The sequence below is a fragment of the Mauremys mutica genome, chromosome 4 (assembly GCF_020497125.1).
Source record: "Mauremys mutica isolate MM-2020 ecotype Southern chromosome 4, ASM2049712v1, whole genome shotgun sequence".
In the NCBI taxonomy this organism is placed as follows: Eukaryota; Metazoa; Chordata; order Testudines; family Geoemydidae; genus Mauremys; species Mauremys mutica.
In genome coordinates, this window is record NC_059075.1 from 41,086,311 (window position 1) to 41,110,459 (window position 24,149).

The 24,149-nt window shown below is 49.3% G+C and overlaps 1 protein-coding gene across 3 annotated transcripts in view; it reads right to left on the reverse strand.

Moving 5' to 3' along the window:
• Positions 1 to 20,900, reverse strand: part of TMEM63C (transmembrane protein 63C) — a 64,660-nt gene extending 43,760 nt beyond the window's left edge. For 2 of the 3 annotated variants that reach the window (XM_045015360.1, XM_045015358.1), the window contains exon 1: positions 20,573 to 20,899. The gene's annotated coding sequence lies outside the window, so the exon portion shown is untranslated. Of the gene's footprint in view, positions 1 to 20,572 lie in introns of all 3 variants that reach the window. The other variant, XM_045015359.1, reaches the window with a different exon arrangement.
• Between the last annotated feature and the right edge of the window lie 3,249 nt (positions 20,901 to 24,149).

The window sequence follows — 24,149 nt, forward strand, 5'->3', positions numbered from 1 at the left end:
TCAGACAGGCATGTGTGTGCATGTGTAAGACCCTCTATTGGCAGAAGCCCAGTAGAGAACATATAAATCCGATATTACTGCTCCTTATGGACCATACAATCAGTTAGGGCTAGTGTATTCAGGGCTAATGGTTTTCTCATAGCTAAGCTGGCAATCAAGATATTTGTATGTGTTTAGTAGAGCTGACAGATTTTTAAAAAAGGAAATTTTGGGTTGAAAACTGTCCTTTATTCTCAGTTGAAAGTTTTCATGGAGAGCAGTTGACATGCTCAGATTTTTTGTTTTTGTGAAATTTTTCATAACATTTTTAATTGCAGTCTCTAGCCTGATCCTTACTGAAATGGTTATCCACAAGTTCTGTTTACTGAAATCTCAGGTGTGCACATATAACAATGTCAACATTTGAAAGCTGCTGTTAAAAAAAAATCCAACCCGCATTTTAACAAAACTGTAAAAAAAATTGCAAAATAAAAAAAAACCCACGAAAGAATATGGGTGTGTTGTCAACTCTGCAATGAAAACAATGGACTTTTCCACAAAAGTTACTAGCTGGAGTTGAAAAAATGGATTTAGCAAGTGCCCTCGTTACAGAAACACAAACCTTCTGTAAGCAACATGTCAAGCAGGCAGCTGGGATTCTGTTCTCTGTGTGTTGCACTTCTCCACAGAAGAAGTTTGTCTGCAGGGAGCGGTTTGAGAGGATTCAGGATGGAGGGTCAGGCCACGCTCTGCGCTCTCTCTCATGGAGACTTTAAGAAAAGCAGCTAAGAGCACACGTCATCTACAACATGGATCCGCTGGGCTGAAAGTGCCTGTTTGTCTCAGTGTGTTGAAAACAGAACGTGGTGCTTCTCCCAGGGCCACCCGGGGGGGGGGGCAAAGGGGGCAATTTGCCCCGGGCCCCGGGCTCCGCAGGGGCCCCCCAAGAGAACAGCGGAGGCTCCCGCCTCCGCCCCTCTCAAGCGCCGAGTCTCCGCCGGGGCCCCTGAGCCCCGCCCCGCTCAGAGCCGCGTCGTCAGGGGGCGGGGCTGGGAGCTCCAGGCTGAGCTCAGCTCCCTCCGCTCGGCGTGGAGCTCCCAGCCCCGCCCCCTCACCACGCGGCTCTTAGCGGGACGGAGCTCGGGCCCTGCCGGCCACACGCTGCGGCTGTTCCGGTGAGGCGCTGAGACTCCGGGTGAGGAGGGAGCCGGGGGTAAGAGGCTGGGGCCGGGGCCAGGGCCGGGGGGGAAGCGGGACCCGCCGCCGAAGCGCAGCCCGGTCTTCGGCGGGGGGGGGCCCCTTCCGTTCCGGGACCCGCCGCGGGTCTTCGGGGCACTTCGGCGGCGGGTCCCGCTTCGGCAGTAATTCGGCGGCGGGGGGGTCCCCGCCGCGGGTCTTGGGGCACTTCGGCGGCGGGTCCTGGAACGGAAGGGCCCCCCGCCGCCGAAGACCCCGGGCCCCCGGAATCCTCTGGGCGGCCCTGGCTTCTCCCCAACTCTTCCTAGGTAAGCAGGCAGAGTAGTTGCAATTCCTCAGCAGGGAGCATACCAGCACTAGGAAAGGGGAACCTTGGCAGAGCTGAAGAGTAGCTCCTCTCTTCCCCCCAGGCCCTGGCCTCCAAACCTCATACATCCACTGCCCGTGCTCGTTCTGTGAAGCTGTCCCGCTCTAACTCCAGTCTCCCTTTGGTCTGTATTTCAATATCCTGCTGTGCACACACTGTGCCTTTACAGTAATAATATTTAGCACTTAGGCTGCACTTTACATTAGCAAAGCACCGAACAAACATTAACTAATTAGACTGTAAGATCCCCAAGGCAAGGACCAGTTGCTTGTTGGGTGTCATTCACCCTACTGCCTCAGCAACACTTAACACTTATCTGTAGTGTTAAAAAGGCTGGTGACAATCACTACTCCTATTTCACAGCTAGGGAAACTAAAGGGTTGAAGTGACTTCCCCAGTTACATAGGCCTTGGCTACACTGGCGCTTTACTGCGCTGCACCTTTCTTGCTCGGGTGTGAAAAAACACCCCCCTGAGCACAGCAAGTTACAGCACTGTAAAGCTCCAGTGTAAACAGTGCCCCAGCACTGGGAGCGCGGCTCCCAGCGCTGCAAACTAATCCCCATGGAGAGGTGGAGTACCTGCAGCGCTGGAAGAGCTCTCTCCCAGCGCTGGCGTCGAGACCACACTCGCACTTCAAAGCGCTGCTGTGGGAGCACTCCCGCAGCAGCGCTGTACAGCTGCAAGTGTAGCCATACCCATAGGAAATCAGTGGCAGGGCTGGGAACTGAACCCAGGACACCTGCTTTGTAGTCCAATGCTTGCCTACTGGGTTATTCTGCCTTCCCCTCCACCACACCACAGCAGCCAAAGATAAAGGATCACCTTAATACCTAGAAATGCTTCAAAACATCCTGCGTTCAAAGAGAGTCAGACAAGACCCACCTCCTTCACCTCTCCTTGGCCAGCGTCTGGCCTGCTCTATCCGCTGAGCTCCTTCCCACTCGTAGCCATACACACTCAGAGACACAAGCATTGAAATGAAGAAGAGTCTCTCTTTCGCTGTGCAACAGGCACCAGGTAGAAATATAACCCCTCTGTGGGGAATCCAGCTACCTCAAGAGTCAGTGAGAGCCTGTGGGAACCTTGCTGTAGAATACTTGAGTGTTTTCAATAAGGGTTGGTGGGATTCTGGAGTGTGGTGGGGAGGGCTAGGACACTCACTTTCTCTCCACGCCCCTTGCTGAAGCTGTAGGAGCCCATCTAGGGAGCTGTGCCATGTGGGGAGGAGAATGGAAGCATGTCCCCTCTCAAATACCATATGACAGCCAGAGCTCAAAACATGCCAGCTGACACCGGTGTTCGGCCAGCCCTCTTGGTAGTGCTGAAGAAAGCTGGGGTGTTCTCTTGTTGTAGGGTAGGGGAACCTCACTGCAGTATACGGGCAAGAAAAGGGAGTACCTGGTGGCCCCTCGCATATGCTTCACCAGATACATGGGGGAAAAGGCAGAATTGCTCAACCTCCAAACACAGATAACACAGCTCCTACCAGGCCTTTTCAGCTCTGCTCCCCACTGAGCTGTGACAGTGTCTGAGGCATGGTTAGCTTAGCAGTGCGCACAGGCCTCACCGCATACCCTGCTGGGACAAAGAGACACAGCAGGGGACAAGTGTGAGCATGGTCATGATTCAGATATAGGGAAGAGTCGGCCAGCTGAACGACACGCACTGGGAATGAATGGTACAACTCTGGGAAGGTGACCCCTCTCACCCTCACCTGTCCTGGCCAGGGCCGGCTCCAGACCCCAGCGCGCCAAGCACGCGCTTAGGGCGGCATTTTGCCGGCAGGCGGCTCCGGTGGAGCATCCGCAATCATGCCTGCGGGAGGTCCACCGGAGCCGCGGGACCAGCGGACCTCTGCAGGCGCATCTGCAAGAGGTCCCCCGGAGCCGCGGGACCGGCAGCGCGCCCCTTGCGGCATGCCGCCCTGCTTGGGGCGGCCAAATTCCTAGAGCCGCCCCTGGTCCTGGCCCCACTCACCCCCAGCAGCCTTCGCTTTGAAGTGAATTTAGTCCTGGCTTGACAACCCTGGTGCCTAAGGGTTTCTGTATATCCCCAGAGGAGGGGCAGGAGCAGAGCTAGCCTCCTGCTCACCTTGTCCTGGGAGGGCCCCTCTAGGGCAAGAGAACAGTTTATCCTCCACAGCCCATTCTAGGGTTGGCCCCTGTGCAGAAATGGCCCACCGGGGGCCAGCTGCTCTGCAGCTGCTCTGCAGTGTGGATTCTTGCCCCACTAGGAAGCACTAAACCCATTTCACACAGGGCACCAAACAGCCACCTGGTGGCAAAGACGGGCAAACTCTGGCTATGGCGGACCCAAATGGAGACCAGGCTCTGTGTCTCCCACTCACAAGTCCCTGCAGCACCGTGTGCCTTCGGCAGCTGTTATTGAACAAAAACAGTGCACTGGGCAGTGCCCGAGTCACTGATGGAAGCGCTGTCTCCTGGCCACAGAGTCAAGGAGGGATCTGAAGCAGTACAGTGAGCAACACTATGGGCCCCTAAGGTTTTGGAACCTAAATCTCCTAAGCCAGTGAGGCCATAACTCACTCACTGCTGCCCCCTCTCAACTCTCCGCTCTGCCCCCTCCCAGTGGAATACCAGTGTCATCTGCTCTGTGTGGCAGCAATCAGAAGGGAGAGAGAGCGCCGCACGGAGGAGGATGAACTTCGTCACAGGGTGCCCGAACCAGCATTGCTATCGCAATTATTCTGCCCCTTGCACAGAGACCCAGACCTGCCAGATCTGGAGACTCAGTTGGGGCAACAGAGCAGTAGGGGGAAGCCCTGCAGGTCTGAGCTGGGAAGCAGGACACAATGGGAGCAAGCTCTGAGAGGAGGGGTCAGGGGATTCTGCTTCACCTCCCATGCGCTTTGTTGATTTCAACCACTGATCGCTGCTGGCTGGCTGTGTGGGCGAGCGGACCGCGTGGGCGGATTAGTGAGTGTCAGGCAGAACATGCTGCCATTCCCAGCTCCACTCAACACCCACACAGGCAGCAAGACTAAAAACAGACAGACAAACACAGTAACCACCCTTCCCCCAAACCACAGAAAGGCCAGGGAACGTGCCCAGGAAGCAATGTCTCAATTCCAGGCCCACTGAGAAGAGGTGTGAAAGCCCTGGGGAATAAACACATAGGGAGCAATTGAGCATGTCACCTACTTTTGCCCACTTCTCCCACAGCCATCTCTGCATGGAACACCCTATCAGAGCTGGTCTTTCTCACGATTGCCCAGGGCGCTGCACTACCTGCTGCTTTTTTAAATTTCACCGGGAGTCCCACTTCTTTTGCAATGCCTACCAGAACGGCCGTTGCCCACCTCACCCTTTTGCAGTTCCAAAAGCTTCTTCCTGTGGCACTGCAAGGCACGGGGGCTAAGAGATAGGATGGGATTAACTGTGGCTGCTCATTTGCATGCCCAGAATGTTTTCCCAGCAGCCAGCAGTCACTTGGCACTGGTGGAGGCAAAGGCTCTGGAACAAAGGGAGAAGTTTGGCCCATGCCCATGTGTTCACTGAGCTCTTTGCTACAGGGTACTTGCCAAACTTGGCTCTGAGGATGCTTCTCTCCTGCCTATAAATAGCCTCTGAGTATGGAGTTGATTAATACCAGACTCCAGTGATAAGTCACCACACCCCTAGTCTGAAAGGGAGGGTGTGGGAGCTGTCAGATCAGATAAAGCATCAGCACGGATGGATTACCCAGAGATGACACCAGTGGCTTGCAGGGCTAGCCACATTCAGCTTTCCCCACCCTCAGGTATTAGCTAGGTAGCAATCAAGCCATCACTGTGTGTTAACAGCGCCTCAAAGAACAGGTAAAAGCTCTGGTGTCATTTATCACAGGCTTTGTAATACAGCTGTTTGGAAAGGAAGGGTGAGTTCTCAGAGCAGATGATGCAGGATAAGGCACCATGGCAGCTGTGGGCCTCCTGTACTCCAGAGAGCCAATTCGTGATGTATCCCATCAATTCCTGACACTCTCAGGCCTGGTCCCAGAACTGACTTCATAGAATATCAGGGTTGGAAGGACCTTAGGAGGTCATCTACTAGTCCAACCCCTTGCTCAAAGGGGGACCAATCCTCAACTATTTTTTTGCCCCAGATCCCTAAGTGGCCCCCTCAAGAATTGATCTCACAACCCTGGGTTTAGCAGGCCAATGCTCAAACCACTGAGCTATCCCTCTCTCCTAACTTTGGGGAGGTCCGTGATGGTAGTGTTCAGTGAAGGAGGAAGCCCAGTAGGCTCACAGGAGCAGCTCCCAAATTCCTGATCCTCTGCAAAGAGCCTCTCTCCCAAAGTTGCCCAGGACACCCTGCTTCCAGACAGGATGGCTGTGCCCCAAGAGTGGTCCCTAGGGGGAGCTGTGCTGCAGGGAGAGGTGTAGGTGTCCCAGCACTGGCACTCTCCCATCTAAGTCAGTACTAACCCCTGGTTCCCCAGCATGGGGCTAGGAGGTGCAGTGCTGCAGGCATGGTGTTGGGAAGGGACCCTCCTCTCAGTCAATACTGACTCCAGTGCCCCAGGGTGGTGTTAGGAGATGCTGTGCTGCAGAGAATGGTGTGAATGACTCAGCAGGGGATAATAGTCCTTCTGTGTCAACACTGAGCCAATGCCCCAGTAGTGCTAGGGGTACTTTACTGTGCTGCAGGGAGAGATGTTAGTGTATTCAGTAGGTAGCATTCTTCCCTCCAGGGATCAGGAGACCTGCTCCAATGAAGATGCTCTCTCTTGAAGGCAGACTAAAACCAGCGCCTTGAGCACAGTGAGCATTAATGATTGCACTGCATTCTCCCAGGCCCTGGGGAGCCAGGCCCAGAGTCAGGCCAAATCCAAGGGAGACAGTTGCATTCTGTCCACCCCTTCAACCACTCAGTGATCCCAACTGCTCACTGCTTAACATGCCTGGTGAGCAAACTCCCTTTTGAGAAAGGATCTGGTGTGTTTCTCTTTTTAGAGACTGTGGATGAGGCAACCAGCTGGGGCCCCCTCGGAGGCACACATCAGCCAGCCTTCTCCAGCCCACACAGCCTTCGGGGGGACTCAGAAGACAGAGTCCACTAGTAAATAACACAGCTTCTTCTAGGCACACAGAGAGCTGCAGACATGTGGCTCTGAACAGCACTCCGTGTTCCAGCCTCTTCCCAGCATGCTAATGCGAGTGTGGAGAATACAGACTGTCCTGATCACTCCAGGGGAATTCCCCAGCCCACGACATACAGCTGAGCAAATCCTTAACCACTTACCCATAGGCAGACACCATGCATTTGCCAGCCTTTTCCCCATGCTGGGGGCAGCTGTGGCATCAGAGATCAGGTGGAAGGTGCTAGTTCATTGGGCTGGGAATTTTCAGCACATCTCAAGCCAATGCCAGGTGAGCAAGTTGTAATGTGTCTGCAGGCACCTTAAGTCCTCCTCCCCCGCTCTTGGATGATCCCATTCAGGGGGCCAGGACTCAGGGATTGCCCCTTCTGCAGATTGTGTTGCTCAGAAGGAGGCAGTTTGGTAGGCAGGGAAAGGCAGAGTGAGCATTCCTACCCTGCATGCTGCCAGCTTGCTTAGGACATGGGGCCTAAACACTTCACAGGATCAGGCCCTCCTTGTACCAGAGCTGCTGAGCTCTGCTTTGCTTCTCCTCCAACCACGTGGCCATAGCACTATCCGGTTAGCTGCTGCTCCCAGCTGCTTGCCGGTGTTTCAAAGCCTATTAACATCACTGAGAAAACATGGGAGATAGACTGTTTCCTTTATGTCAGGGCAGAAATGGCCAGGTCTTCGCACGTGCACAGGCCAGGCTGGGAGGAGAGGGAGGCACCAGGAGAGACAGAGAAAGAAAGAAAGAAAGTGGGCTGGCAGGGAGAACTGGCATCACTTTACGGATTAGGCCAGAGAGCTGGGCACGTCCTGGATTATTATCGGGGGATGAAGGAGGATGGGCCAATGTGCAAGAAATCAACCCTGAAAATAGTGGGGGAAGCTTCAGGTTGGAGCAGGTGACTTTAGGGGGCAGTCAGCCCAGCCCACCCTAGCCTGAGGTCTCTGGGCTTGGGAGGGATTGGGAACCCTTAGGATGGTCCATATTCAGTCTCTGGCATCAGGGACCCTCTTTGTACAAGGGGACATTGGAGGGGCACTCTGGGGCTGGAGAAGAGAAGGGTGTCAATCTCACAGATGGGAAATGGGGGAGGTGGGGAGGATTAGAAAGCTCTACACCCCCCTTGCCAATCCCATTTGGTGAAATCCTGCCTAGTTCAGCATGTGCTGAAGTGCTGCCAGCGCACCACTCAGGGTAACAAGGTTCAGGCCCTTCTGCCCAGCTGCATCCTGCACATGCTCCAAATCATTAATGCTGCAATGGAAAAGAAAAGAACATTGCAGCAGAGGGCAAAAGAGTCGCTTCGAATCTCCTCCTGTTACTCATCTCAGGTGAGCCTTGGACACAGGGACAGCTTGGAGCTACCCGAGGCCAGGCTTGCCAGGTCACATACTCTGCAGCGCCAATGCTAGGACACTACGTCTGGGCCGGCGCGGGAGACAGCTCACAAAAGGAATTTTAATATACACACCCAGGGTGGCCTGATGTATGCTGTTCAGTAGGGGGGCAGCGCTGGCACAGTCACAAACATATCACCAGCCAGTCCACCCGTGGAGCTGCTCAGCTAACGTGTTCTCACACAAACCCAATCTGCCTCTCACACCTTCCCAGGTGCCAAAACCCCCAAACGACTCCTATTCAACTGCCCAGATCCCCATCAATCCCTGGGCAACTTCCACAACAAAGCTCTGCCTTGTCAGTACAGAAATCTGCATCACTCTGAAAACTGACTACGCTGGGACAAGGGAAAGGAAACTAAGTATCAAAACAAATAACTCCGATGACCCTGTTGTGATGGTTTTATTCCCATGTGATTCACTATAAACTCCTTGTTAAAAATTTAAGCGAAGATGCTGCAGCACACTCAGCTTGCAGCAGAATCTGCCACAGGACTGCAGGGCAGTTTGCCAGAGTACAGGCCTTGGCTGCATCAGAGGGCTCAGCAGCTCGCGACATGGGAGCTCCAGCCCTGTCATTGCAGAGGGAGAGCCAGGGAGTGATGAGAGAGATGGTTTCCTACAGTGCGATGCAAACTGTTGAGACAAGAGGCCCTGAGGTTACATGCACTTGTCTCTTCTGTTGCAAGGGGTGCCCAGGAGAGGAGAGAACTATCGAGCTTGTAAAACACCCTTAGCCTGGAATACAGGCGTCCGCAAGTTAGTTAGTCAGAAAGAGCTGTTAGATAAGCCCTTACTCTGCGCCCAACCCAGCTCCTATGGAAGCCAGCGAGAGCTGCATCAGGCTGTTGGCACTCAGCACCTTGGCTTCCAGCTCTGCTGTAAGCCCCCCTACTTCAGAGAGCAGCCCTGCTCTCTGCTCCACTCTGGGGGCTGCGTTCCTCTTCCCACTTCTCCCACCTCCATCCTGGATGGATCAAAGCAATCGACTGGCTCAGACCTCCTAGTAATCTCCATTTGCTGCCTTTGCAGAGTCACTGTAAGCACAATGGGCAGCCGTGTTTAAGCCTAGGCCCCCTCCAGTGCTGAGGCAGGAGCTTCTCACACAATCAGCTGCAGGTGACAGAGGGGAAGAGCAGCCTGATGCTAATACTTGGGACACCGCTGTGCACTCTTGCTGGAAGATCTTCCAGTCCCAGGCACCCATCCTCTGGGACACCTCAGACCCAGGTTCACAAGGTCACAAAGGCAAAGTCTAGAGACCATTTTGGGAGCTCAGCATCCACTCAAGTATTTTATACAAGAACGGCCCCCATCACCTATGGAAGATCCTGAGGCAGAGCCCAAGTGCGACAGAAAAGAATGCCCCACGCCTGCTGCAAGTTCATAGGGTCAGAGGCAGGAAACAGGCCCAGCACGGAACTGTAGATAATGGTTTATGGAGTGTTTGGCACTGAAAGGGAAAGCAAGATCAGAACTACAATGACTGGACAGCAAGAGACTCAGTGCAATGAGTCTGGGAGGGGACAGCAGCTTTGGGGCAACTGCCACTTGAAACCTTAGAGGGGGACTGTCAAAAGCCAGAGTTGCGAAGCTGAGCGCTTTTGTAATCCACCCCAGTGCATAGGGACTGATCACGGTGATTCAGTAAGGGGCACTCTTGCACTGGAATCAGTACTGACCCCAGGGCCCCTCCATGCTGCTCGGGGACACCATGCTCATGGAGGCGCTCTCTATCAGAGGTGTAATACTGACCTCCAAACCACTTGTGCTCATTAAAGATCTCCTGGTACTTTTCACAAGAGTTGGACCATCTGGGCTAAATTCCAACTTGGGATATTACATTTCACCCCATTTCAGATGGATGCCATTCTCCTTCCTGCTCAAAAAGCTATTGTCTTGCCGAGTGCTGTCAAACGGCTGCCACTGCCCAGCTCACAGAAGGCTGCATTCAGTGGCAAGCTAAGCACTTTGGGATTCAATACTCCCTCTCTCTAATGCTGGAAGGTGACAAATACACTTCAAGGTTACTGAGTTAGTTAGGACCTTTGGACTGGGAGAGGGAGGGGACTGGGCAAGCCACTCACCCCAATGTTACATTATTAAACTATTATGCAGTTTCTTGGAATCTAGAAAATCACTTATACTGAAGATAACCCTCCCCTTTCTCCCCCCTCCCCCCCCCCGTGGGAAGCTTTACCACACCCTAGACTCAGGAAGAGGCTCCTGCCAACCACAGCAAATCTCAGGCTTAGTTTGGCAGCCACACCTTGAGTTAGGGGCCATACTCTTGTGGATGCTGTATCTCAAGACCATGCACTTTAAGAATCTGCTTGATGACACTATCACTGCTAAGCCTTTTCATCCCCCACCCTCACCAACCCCTCACCCCCAGTCAGTAAGAGTTTGCATAATTTGGGGCATACAAAATCAAGGTGGAAAAACTCTAATACATGAAATGCAAGTATTTAACATTTGCAATGTCAATTATTAAAAATACATATTTGAATGGTAGTGATGTATGAGGAAGGGGCTTGGGGTATAGCATGGACCTCACTTTCATTTGATACAGTGTCTACTCTTTTTAATGTGAAAAATATTCAAATTATAAATATATATATTCAACAAAATCATTATAACAATTTTAACCAAATGCTGTAGTGGCTCAAGTGTGGGGAGGGAGTGTTTAGATCCAAAACACTTTTCTACACATTTTACGTTTTCTGTAAGTGCTTCAGTTATGAGTGGTAAGGAGCTGAGCGTTGGTGCTGATGTGGTACCTTTGCCAATGCTTGCTGCCCATGATTTCAGCTGTACTTCTGACATGGTGGCATAATTTGATTGTCCATAGCATGCAGCCAGGAATTTGGTTGTCTGTTTGATGACAGCAGGCATTGCTGCATGATGTTGCTTGCAGAGAAAGGGTGTATCCAGCTGGTAGACTCTTCAACACAGTGCCTTTGTGAAGGACAAAATAGGAAGCTACCGTATCAGGCTGAAAGTACCTGGGCAGCTAACAGTCTTGGTACAATGTTGTGGTGTTGCTCCACAATAGCATGGATGCTTATTACAGCTCTCTCAGGGCATCCATAATCACTAAAGATGTTAGGCCCCATTCAAGGCAATGGTACAAGAGTAAGACAAATATGTCGGTGTCATCTGATAATACTGATATTCCCACCAGTTTCTCTTTTGCAACCATCACCATTTGTTGGACAAGGATTCTGTCAGGTTCTTCTTGTGAGGAGGCCGTATCTTCTCGGTTGATCACCCCACCTCCCCAGTTGATTTAAACTGGAGTATTGTCTCCGACTGTGATGACTGGCTTGTGCTTTGGAATGCGTCATTGGTGAAGCTTCTTGTTGAATGAGTTCTGTACAAATGATGTCAATCAACTGTTTCTTACTGTCAGTTACCATCAAGACAACTTTCTGTGGAGGCAGTTGTGTACTTGTACTCAACTAATGCACTCTGCTTGCTTCTGTAGGTCTGCTAGATCTTGTGACACACTTTGTGCTGAAGTCTTGGTACGTGTCAAAGAAAAGATATACATCACCTATTGCTTGTGTTCAGGGTAGACTCTGAAATTAGTCACCACTTGCTAGCCACGTACTACCCAAAGAACTCCAGAACCCTCAATGGCCATGCAGGTTACTTCTTGTGGAGTATGTCTATAACCATCTGCTTCCTTAGCCTTGGCAATCCTCATGTCACCAGAGTCAGTGAACACTGACGTTGGTACAGGAGCCTACTCATGCGACAAAATATTCTTGATGTCAACGTCTCGTGAACTTGCTTGTAGGCCCATCACTTTTGAATAAACATTAGTGTTAACTACCTTTGTTGCACCAACCACCTGTCCATACTTTGCTGTCACTGCCAATGTCTCTACTAACCTTGATATTGTGTCATAGAACCCTGTGGGGCAGCTACATTCAAATTCTTGCATTTGGTGAATTACAATTGTACCTGTGTCATCTACACTGACTGATGGTGGTGCCACTTTACCACTGACAATATTTACTATTGCCTGTAGAGGCTTATGACGGGGGGGGTGGGTGGGGAGGGATCAATGCACAGCATTAGCTTCTTACTAGTGGCTTCCCTGTGACCCTTGCATCTGCCGAAATCCTTTATTTCATTCCTTCTTTGTGAATCTCTTGTACTTGTGCCTCCTGGTTGCCATTTATGTTTGCAATGTCTTCCACCAGCTAGCTGCATATGTGGAGGCTAACAACCCAATCTCAAGAGTTTCAGGGTGATCTCAGTGATTCCACTATGGCTGTGGCCATTCTTCATGAAGGTGGTTTCAATGTACCCGTCACTGCACAAACCATTCCATATTCCTGGACCATGGGGCAGGAAGAAAACAGCTGACCATGTGTTTGGTTTATACGTTGTTAGTGTCTATAACTGTCCAATATTTGAAAATTAATTCTCAAGAGTGAATATGTAAGAATTTAAGTGGCAGGCTCAGAGTACAAGAAGAATAAGCCTTGTGTCTGAGTTCGGTGAGGATGAGGGGGCGTGCAAGCAAGGTACACTGCTAATACAGACACAACATATGCGCTTCCTCGCTAATTATGTTCCATAAGAAAATATTAGTTTGAAGTTTTCTTTAAAAATAATTGAAATTCAATGAAAGGAGTTTCACTGTCACTTGGCTTATGAATCAGGAAGGGGTGGTAGTAAGTGCTCATATTTCAAAATGCTCAACAGTGACAACGGTGTCATCAGGCAGTTTCTTCGCATTTAGGGTCTTGAAATTCAGAATACACACACACTATGGACACTAACACAAAGTACTGCCATAAACTTGAATTTGGCTATAGGCTTAGCTTTTTCAGAGCACAATGGACATCTGGTTTGGTCTGCAGCCCTCCTCCACCCAGGGTGCCACTGCAATCTCACAGCCCTTCCTCCCCACTGCAGACTACCCATCCAGCCACTTCAATGAACCACTCCCCACTTCCCTCCACCCCACCCCCCATAGGAGTTTAGTCTGAAGAAACACCCAGGGCATCAGGCAAAAGACTAACAGAGAGACATATAAAGAAAGAAGAGACTCAGAGAAGGCCTGTGGGGAGGGTGTGGGGAGGAGACAAAGGTGTTTTCATGTTGCTCAGGAAAGCTATTCCCCCAAATCCCACTCCCTTCAGTACTATACAGCCATCTATTAATGATGGGAACTGCCTACAGAGATGGCCAGTACCTAGTAAGGTAGGAACTAAATTTCTTTGGAGCTCTGGTGTGCCTAGGGTGACCTGATGTCCCGATTTTAGAGGGACAGTCTTGATATTCAGGGCTTTGTCTTATATAGACGACTATAACCCCCATCCTGATTTTTCATACTTGCTCTTTGGTCAACCTAGGTGGGCCAAAGTGTGGAAACCCCTCTCCCACCAGGGGATAAATGGGGTAGGGATGCCTTGCGATGCAGCTGTGTCTCCAAATACACCAACACTGCCACACTTGCTATTCATATTCCTCATGGGCAATACATTAAGCAAATGGTGAGCTGTGCGTCCTTTGGCCCAGGCAGCAGGACAAGCACCTGACACAAGGCTGCAGAGCAGGTTCATTTTTAACTCTTTCCTACACAACAACAGATGTGGCATTGGACAAAACTCAAAACAGTAAAAATAAACCTTGGGTGCTCCTAGTCCCGAGGATTTATCTGGAGTATGCCCCATTCTCTCTCTCTCTCTCTCTCACACACACACCCACCCACCCAGGCCAATCCCTGACACATAGTTACAGAAATCCAGTTACACAGGTTAGTCCCATTAACCCTGGAACAGAGACATCACCCTGCTGACACAGCTGCTCTCTCTGCCTCCCACAGCTGGATCAAAATGGGACAAACGGAATTGAAAGACTTTACAATCTGCCAGGACCCAAGATCAGGATTAGGTGGTTTCCTATGCGAAAACTAGAGCTAAGTCTAAACCCAAATTCCAGCTCCAAATGCCCTCAGACTTTGGGGAAGCTCAGGTCTAGAGACGGGCTGGAACTATGGGTGCAGTTGCACCCACTGGCTTGAAGTGGATTCCATCATATACAGGGTTTACAGTTTGTTTCAATGTCTCTCAGCACCTCCACTATACAAATTGTTCCAGCATCCCTGGGTCTAGGGCAAATGATGTAGCTTTGGCCTCTCGCTCATTGCAATTGACAATATCCCAAGCGCCAACTAAGCCTAGAGCTGCCCTCCCTGCCTTGCTCACTTGGTTCATATATTTTAGCAACATGGGCCATCATGGCACCCTGAACTCGGATCTTGGGAAACAAGAGAAGGGAGAAATGATCTTCAGCTACTTGGTGTTAAAACAAACATTTATAATTCGTGGAGTCTGCCCAGATTTGGGGACTAACTGAGACTCCTAAACCAAACAGGCACACAAAGCTGAAAATGCTTTTCGGGTCACTTTTTGGTAGCACCTTTTAGTGTTTAGCACACTGGTCTGGGAGCCAGGAATTCCTGAGGTTAGTCTCATCTCTGCCACCGACTCACCAGTGGTCTTGAGCCAGTCAAGCCATCTTTCTGTGCTTCAGTTCCTCTCCATCCCCACCTGCCACCTGTAAAATGCTGACTCTGCTGCTGCATGAGTAGGACATAGGAAGAGGCACAGCATGGAAACAGTGCCTTATAGTGAGGCTCTCAGAAGAGTTTTTGCATCTCTGCTGTTTTCTGCAAAATTTAAGTTTTTTTTTTCAAATGAAAAACACCACCACCAAAATAAGGGTGAACTCCTGGCCTCATTGACGCCAATAGCAAAACTTCTGCTGAATTTCAGTGTGGCCAGGATTTCACCTCCAGCACTTTTGATTGTGAAGAAAAAACTCCTGATTGTGATTCAGTGAGACAGCACTGCACTGAGTCTTCAGCCAGAGCGCCTGAAGCAGCAGTTCTTGGGAGGTGTAATTGCAATGGCAAGTTAATTCTGAAACCTAACAGCTATGCCAGACATTTCAACACTTAAGTATTTCACTGCAGATCATGTCAGTAGAAACACCCAGCGAGTGCACTGTCTCCACTGTGGCTGGACTGATTTGAAAGGACCGCGAGAAAAAGGCAGTAAAATGTTAAAGATGGAAGTAACCGAACATTTTATTCACTCATTTTTTGATCCTTAACGTAAAAGGATGTGAGGAAAGAACATGAAAAGAAAGACCGTGGGGAAGTGTTGGGGGTGGGGAGGAGAGAAAGAACAAGTACATTTGATAGAAATCATTCAGTGACAACACAGCATCCCGGATTAATCATCTTAATGAGTATTTAAGATAAGAGAACAGAACAACAATACACAAGCCCTCAATAGTGATGTAACAGGCTCCCTTTTCTGCCCTTTGGACCACCACAAATTCGCTGGATGGGTCCTCTTCACCCATCTTTATTCGGTCCTCTTCACGAGGTCACCAGGACAGTCTCATGCAGCAACATACAATTAGAAGTCAACTTCTCCCTTCCGGGAAGAGATGACAAGAGCTCACCATCCTGGGATCCTTATTCCCTAGCCCCTGCCAGCCTCCCTCATTGCACTGCCTTCCTCCCTGTCTTTTAACTGTTCCGGGCTGATTGTTCTCATTAGCTGTCAGCCTCCTGCCTACTTAAGCCATTGAGCACCCATTCCCCAATTAAATCCACTCCAGTGGGGAGATAGCTAGTACCTCAGCGTATATTTACACTGCAATTAAACACCCACAGCTGGCCTGTGTCAGCTGACTCAGGCTTGCAGGGCGGTAAAATTGAGGTGTAGATAGTCAGGGTAGGCTGTAGGACACTCTCTCCTCACCGGGTCCCAGAGCCCAGGCTCCAGCCTGCACTCAAACATCTACACTGCAATTTTACAGTCCAAGCCAGCTGACATGGGCCAGCTGTTGGTGTTTAATTGCAGTGTAGACATACCCTCGGTAACCAGAGTGCTAAGTCAGCTCTAAGCCCCTAGCACTCTGTCACATGTGCAATCAGAACACACAGGCACAAACCCACACTCACATTGCAATTCAAAAAGTTTGGTTATTTCCCCACTTCTTGACATTATATTTCCCTCCTGCCCAGCTCTGCCTGCTCGGGATCAGATAGAAAACAGACACTGAAGCACTGACACACCCCAGGAAACGTTGCTCTCAGTTACGGTGACCAGACAGCAAATGTGAAAATCGGGATGGGGGGGTAATAGGAGCCTATATAAGAAAAAGACCCAAAAATCAGGACAGTCCCTATAAAATTGGGACATCTGGTCATCCTACTCTCGGTGGATTCCCCATGCAGCTGGAGGCAGAAAAATCTAGAAATCTCTCAAAAGGAGTCTGAGATTTTGAACCCAAGTTCTGAGAGAACTGCATAAACATCCAAACTTCTGGCCACTCCTACGAATTGCACCATGAAGGTCACCTGCTGGAGATCTTGCGTTGGTCATAAAACTGACAAGACAAAGCATTTGGTGGCCGATGGCCAGTAGAGGAGCAGCCCATGGGGTTATATTGTCCTCTCTCATCCAGGCAGTTCAGAGCACCTTAATCTCCCTACAGCTAACCTAAACCACACAAGAGAAGAGACAGCTTTTGGCAGGATCCTGGCCACCCACACCCAGGGCAGGGAAATTCCCTCTGTGATGATGCTGTGCCCTTCCTTCGATCACGTCCATTGCAGCAGCCTTCAATATCTTCCTCAGCCTGACATTCCTGGCTCCTGCCTCTGCCCCACCAGCCCTTTAATGTTATACTGATGTTGGCTTTTGTTTGAAGGATTTCTCTGTATGTTCAACACAAGGATAATACACACCTATGTGCTGCATAGCAGAGGGCTGCCATGGGACAGTCTAAGAGAGCGGCAAGGTTTTATTAGAGGGGCACATTTTATTAGTAGTAAATTGTACGGTGGTAGCACCTTGAGGCCCCAGCTGGGTCTGTGCTGGGTGCTGGAGTAACTATCCCTATCCTGAAGGACTTACAGTCTGATTTAAGATCCACACACAGATTTTGTGCCCATATAATTATTTGGATGGGGTGAGACAAAGTTATACCAGTATAAAGGTGCTTATACCAGTATAAAGGTGCTTATACCAGTATCACTTATTCCCATAAGGGAAGGGGAATAAGCATCAGTATAACTGCATCCGCACTAGGGGGATTGTTTAGCTTTAACTGTACCGGTGCAGTTAAAGTAGTACAATGTGTGTGTGTAGACAAGCCCTAAGATGAGACACAGCAACTGAGTGTGACAAACATAGGAGGATGAGTAACAGTGATCACAGGGGCCTTTACAAATCTGGTCCTCAGTCCTGATGGATTCCACATTCCATTATCAGACCCACTTTCCATTCCCCAAACACCTTCTAGACCTTTCAACTGAAAACATTATCCACACAGAGCTTAACAAGCAATGGATTCAAGGCTATTTCATTTATCAAATGTCACAAGTAAACTTATTCTAGACTTTTTGAATGGGGAAATTACAAACAACTTAGAACAAACGTGAATCTCAGTCTTGTAATAATCTAAAACCAAACCTGCTTTTCCTCAGGCCTCTCTCGTTAGTGCTGCAATGTTTTCCTCAAAGTGGAGTTACAAGACACTATTTTAATTGCAATAAATGTGTTTAACGTAAAGAAGTGCTGCTTTTAGGAAGGCAAGACTGATGAATGTAGAATGCAATATTGTTTATATCACTCGTATGGAATAGCTAGCTTTTACATCACAAGAATACTGATATTTTCATAAGAGTTAATGTGACTGACTGATTAGTTTAACATCAATTAAATCCAGTTGTCGCTGTTATAAAGTTGTCTCTATCTTTGTTAAAACAGCACAATGAAAAGAGGGATGCGTTTTCTAGAAGAAATGGGGTAATATTCAAAAACACTGACAATCCCTCCTCCTATGAGATGGAGAAGACTGTGTCAAATCTGGTTTAGTTTAACTGAAAATGGAAGCTCCTGGAGCAAAAACCTGTCGTGTTTTATTTGTCTGTAAAGCACCGTGGACACCTCTGGCTCTGTATACGTAATAACTAACAATGACCACCAGGGCTGTTATTACAATCTCTCATTGCAAGATCTTTGTATGCTTCCAGCTGTTGGTGATGCCTGAACTGGGGATTAATTAGTTCATGTCTGTGACAATCTTTGAAGATGAGAACATGCTACCAAAGTGTCAAGTTTTATTATGTAAAATGAAGGGTTTACATGCATTTAGATATGGTTACACTGTAGTCGCAGGAAGGCCAAGATGTTGCTATATAAACAAGGCAAAGAATCAAAATTCCAGAGAGGCTGAAAGAGAGTGTTTTGGCTGCCGAGGAGACCATGAAATGTTGGATTTTTGCATTGCTTTGCAGGAGGGTGTATGCTGGATCAAGTTAAGACAGTTCCTTCCTGAGAGATTTCCTCATGTCCACCCACCCACTCACTCTTCCACCCCTGTATTATGCCAGTTTAGACATGTTAGCCAGAGGAGAGTCAGGATAGCAATGGGCCAGCAGGGCTCTCCCTGTCTCCATCCCACGATTCAATGGGCTATAACTGTCCACTGTACAGACTTCTGCTCCGGTCTGACTCTTTTTCCTGTATTTTTTCCAATAATAATAAAAGCCATGCACTTTTCCACAGCACCTGTCAAGCCACACGACACATACCTAGGAATCACTCAACCCCCACAAAAATTCAGCCTAGTCTGGAATGGAACATCATTATTCAGCCCCTGCATGTTTCAAGGAAGGGAATAACTTCCCCAGCTGAGTCCCTGGGGGATGAAGCTATTCATATTTGTTCTCTGAGCTTTATTTTAGGTAGAATCCTCCCTCATCTGTCCCCCCAGTCACAGAGTGGAATTGCCCCAAGTTTGCAGGGAGAACCTGTATCTAGACACTAATACCATTCCCTGCTGGAACTGTCTGGAATGTAAGAACACAAGGACATTGATCATTCCGTGAGATTTTCATCAAACAGTTAAAAGGAGATACCCACACAGACAGAACCTTGGCCAGACAAGGCTGTGCCCCCTCAATAATAATCTATTAGCAAATGATCATATATTATAAATACACAGTGTTACATAGCCATTTGTTACACTGAATGAGGTAGCAAGCAAGGGAAACGGCGACATTACATATCTGTGGATGGCTTTGGATGAAGTCATAAGCCATGAGTGAGCAGCTTGGCCAGAGCATTAGATCATCCCAATCACACAGATACTTTCAGTTGGAGTCATCAATTTCTCAGTACCCAGTGTTTTTATGTGAAATGAGGTAGAATAGTCTTTTTTATTGCCAGCATGAAGCATTTCCTGGCATTTCCAACATCACCAGGCACAGCTCCAGGAAGGAGGATTTTGAAGCCCTGATGATGTGGGAAACTGACAACAAGCCATGGAATGATACAGTGGAGGCAGCATGATATTTTATCTCCCATCAAGGGAAGGAGGCAGCACACTTCAGTGTACAGGGACTCAGATTGGGAGTCAAGAGAATGGAGTGCTATTCCTGGCTCTATCATTGACTTATTGTGTGATTTCAGAGAAGTCCCTTCACAGGGCTATGCCTCAGTTTTTACATCTGCGATAACATTGCTCACCTGCCTTTAGCAAGTGCTTTGGAATCTCTGGCTGAAAAGCTCTATAAGTATTACTATTATCATCACCACTCTATGGAAAAGAAAAGTAGAGATAAGAGTGTAATTATGCAAAAATCACTCCAATCACTATAACGATCTGCATCCTGGATACACCTCCTGCTTTCTTGGAGTGGTAAACGTGGCACTAGGATAAGGAGTAGCAAGAAGTCACAGAAGTTGCCATCAGAGTGCCTTCCATGAACTCATTAATGGGTATGTGTATAAATGACAGCCACAACCACATTGTACAGAGAGGGCTTTAGCAGGAGAAATTAACATGTTCTGTCAGCACTTTGGGGTTTTTCTACCTAACTTAACCAGCTGAAAAGAATTCCAGCCCCTTTCCAACACCCAAAGTTCCACAGGGATGCTTCCCCACCTACAGTCAGGATCTTCCAACCAAACGTTAGGGGACATACACAGATTCTCCCTCCCTCTCTTTTTCCTTTTGTTAAGGCTTGATTTTTTGTTTTAAATGCACCTTGTTCCACCAGGTCCTTCTGACCCTGTGCAGGCTGCCATGGAATGAGATATCAGATTCTGTTCCGCACGATCTAATAGTCTGAGCCCAATTTTGGCCCGTTTTCTCCACTAATTCTGTAGGAGCTAAAAACAACACGCATAGGAGAAAACACATCCACTGAGCAAAGGGAACATCCCCGCTCCAAATGAAACAATATCCTCTCCCTCAATCTCCTCCACTTTTCCTAGTCCAGATCCCTCTCACCTCTTCTTGGGCAAGAAATGATAATATTGCATCTTTCAGCCACTACCCCAGGAAACAGTGGGATCAATTAAAGGCAGCCTGCCCTTTGGAGTTGCTCCTTTGAAATCCTCTCTACTCATGCATTGAATGGCTGCTGCTGATCGTCCCCCTTTGCTCAGGCTGAGGGGAGAGATGAAAAGATGATGTTCCCTACCTGCAAGAGGGCAGCTGAGATCTCAGTCCTTCTCACCATCAACAGCAGCAGAAAGCCAGCCCCACCTGCTAAGGGACCGTCTGCGAACTACCAGCTGCACAAGGGAGGCACATCATCTCTCTGCTCCTCCCTCCTGGATCAGCAGCACTCCTCAGCTAACCGGACCTGGCAAGGAACCTGAATTAACTACATCAGCCTATGCAAACACCCCGGCGGGGCACCACAACAAACCCACGGAGGGACAGTCTGCAAAGTACCAGCTGCAAATATAAAGGGCTCCTCCCTTTATAGCAACAGCAATAGAAACCCCAGGCCAGGCGAGAACAGCTCCCCTTTCTCTCCCTGCCGTGGTGGTTTTGTATGTGTGCAATGATCCGCGCTGTGCAATGATTTCCCGCCCCTCCCCCGGGGACCCATGGCCATCAGAGCTGCTTCCCTGTTTTGATATGAGCAGAAAAGGGGGACAACCCCTTTGGTGCAAACAATCGGCCGCAGGGAGCCCTCAGGGGCTCTTCCCCCTCAGCTCCTCCCTTCTGCAATAATGCAGCAGAAACAATCCAGCCCTACAAATCGCCCCCGCCTCCAGCCTACCCAGCTAAGGGACTGTCTGCACATTACCAAACGCACAGAGGAACACTGAAGAATGTTGACGAGCTTGGGGCCTACATTTCTGCAAGCGGCCTCTTGGTCAGTCTGTGGCCACGTTCGAAAATCTGGCTGCATTTCAACATCCAGAGATGAGTCGCTGAGAAGGACAAATCTCACACAAGCTAAACAGCTACAGATCCCTACACAGACCTGCCACGCCAGAGCCTAAAGCCAGTGAACGATGTGTACCAGATACAGAAGCAAGGACCAGAAGCTAATGGTGTAAAAGGGAGGGTGAGAAATATATGTCCCCAGATGATCAGGAATGAATTTTCACCACAGACATAAGGAGGGAAACCTGTTCTGTCCAATTCTGATCCTGTGTCCCTCACCGTATTATCTGAACTTACAGACTGCTCTGTCGGATACACCCATAAAGAGAACAGCCCAGCCTTGCAAAAAAGGAGAGAGATGGCATCACTACAGGGCAACCTGTCACTAGAGCAGTAACTCACAGAAGACCATACACCAGACAGTGTGCAGGCCCATCCTGGGCAGCCCAGACAGCTACATGAGGGGGTCTGGCTCTTTCACACTTGGGCAGCACTCGTGAAGCTTGTCTTGCCACTGAAGTGTCACTGAATTGAATTGCATGTACAGTATCTAAGGAACTTCCAAGGCATTTAGACTCTATATTTCTACATCACAAGCAAAACAATCTTCCCCCTGCAGTAAAATGTAATGAAGCGATTGGAGGAGGAGGACTCCAGTTATGAAGATCCATAGTCCATAAAGGGGTTTGGAGCCTGGGTTCCAGTTAAGGCCCATCTCCTTTTTTTATATTTATCTATTTCAGTTTAAAAAAGGCACTTATTCTAGGCTCTAGGCCAGGGGTGGCCAAACTTTCTGACCCTTCGAGCTGCAAACAACAATCTTCAGAAGTTCAAGATCGGGGTGCGCCTGTCGGGGCTCGGGACTTCAGCCCTGTGGGGAGGAAGGTGTTGGGGCTTCAGCCCCGTGGGAGGCACTTGTCTTGGTTCGGTGCTTCAGCCCCCCTCCTGCTGCAACCCTGAGCCCCAGCAGGCATGCCCCCTACCCTCCCTGCTAGGCAAGCCCTAGCCCCACTGCCCTGCTGCAGGGCGGAAGCCCTGAGCTCCCTGCCCCCAGTCTGGTAGGTGGAGAATTTGGGGGGCTCTGTAAGCTGCACTTTAACTGTAAAAGAGCCGCATGTGGCTCGCGAGCCACAGTTTGGCCATCCCTGCTCTAGGCACATGTGCAATAAACCTTTCCCTCCCAAAACTTACAAAATAAAGTGTGATCAACTGGAAACTCACCTTTCCAGTCTGTCAGGGATAAGAACTTTCAGCCCCCATGTATATACTCCTCAGCCACCTTAGTGAATAGCTCAACCTGCAGCATTCCCTGAACATCATACGTGGGGTCTGTTGAAATAAGTGGGGTGAGAGCAAGTTCCAGTGATAAAGGCCTTTTTTTTTTTTATCAAGGAGCTATTAACTCAAGTGTTTTCAGCTGCTGTGGTATCACCTGAGGAGAAGGGAGGTTTCAAAGGTATCCAGGACTCAAAGCATTTAGGCTCAGATCCTGAAAGATATTTAGATGCCTAACGAGAGCCTTGCTATCCAACAGGGCCCGACTACAGGTTTGGGTTGCATCTGGTCTGAATAGGACTCACCACACTCAAGTCACGTTCAGGTTGGCTGTGCTCATCTCAGGTTCAGATATGAGTCAGGCTTTAAAATGAGGCCTGAGCAAATCTCTACACCTAACTCCCATGGAAGTTAGGCACCTAAATATCTTTGAGGGTAAGGGCCTTAATGCTTTATCAGTCAAAAACAATCTCTTGAATTGCACCTGAAAAAAAACCGGTGCAGATAATGGAGCACAGGTGCATTGTGTTCCACACAAGAAACAACGGACTGTCACCCTGTCCAAGGTAAGATGCTCATCAAGGGACCAGTTTTCTTCCCACTGAAGTCAATGGGAGTTTTGTCACTGATGTCAATGGAGGAGGCCCCAAGTTAAGGCCTCACTCTTTGTGCTCCCTCTTGCCAAAAGGGTGTCAAATGTAGCACCTTCTCCACAGCCCGAGATATCAGGTCTCTGGTAACATGGTCATTCCTCCACAGCAAACCTGCCTATTTCTCCACATCATCCCTAGGAGAAGGGGTTCAATACACTTTGTTCACAGTTCTGTTCATGGTCAGTCCCCGGTCAGGTCAGACTCGCACAAGAGGTCCAGTTCCAGAGCCCGAGAGCGAGACTGCTCTGAGAAGGGCAGCTTCTCTCTCTGCCCTGCAACCCTGACGGAATACAGGGGTAGGATTCTCACCCGCCCCGCCTCCCAGGGCAGCCCCTCTACCAGAATTGCCATCATGGTAATGTGTCTGAGCTACAAGGGTCCTGGTACGGCTTGGAGTCAGTGGCCTAGGGGCGAAAGGCACTCTGTGCTATTCCCAATCCCCTGTTTTTGCCTTTTCAATCCTTACCTACATGGGGCCAAACTTTCAAAGAGTCCTTTACCCACTGGCAGTGGAGCCTGCAGGCAGCTGCTTTTCTGCTCTCTGAAATGGTGCCTGTTTTCAAAAACCCTGTGGCTGAAATTAAGCAATTTGAAAGTTAGACCCAACAGGAGCCAGGTCCACAGTCTGAGCGTGCACAGAAAGCACAGAGGTTGTGCAATGGGGCCTGCCCTCTCTATCCCTTCCCTCTCTCTTGCACTCCTTTGCCCAATTCTGGCAGGCCTGAAAAGAGTCAAAAGGCATCACTCAGCTGATCTCTGCTCTGCTGGAGCAGGCCATAAAGAACAGGCTGGACACAGTGCCATATAATTAAATAAACCCTCACTAGAAACTGGGCCCTGATCCCAGCCTGGGGGCTTCTAGAGCTGCCACAATACAAAAAATAAATCATCATAACTTTAGACAAGAAAGTTTTTGAAATGTCTCTCACTTCTTGCACTGTCGTCTCC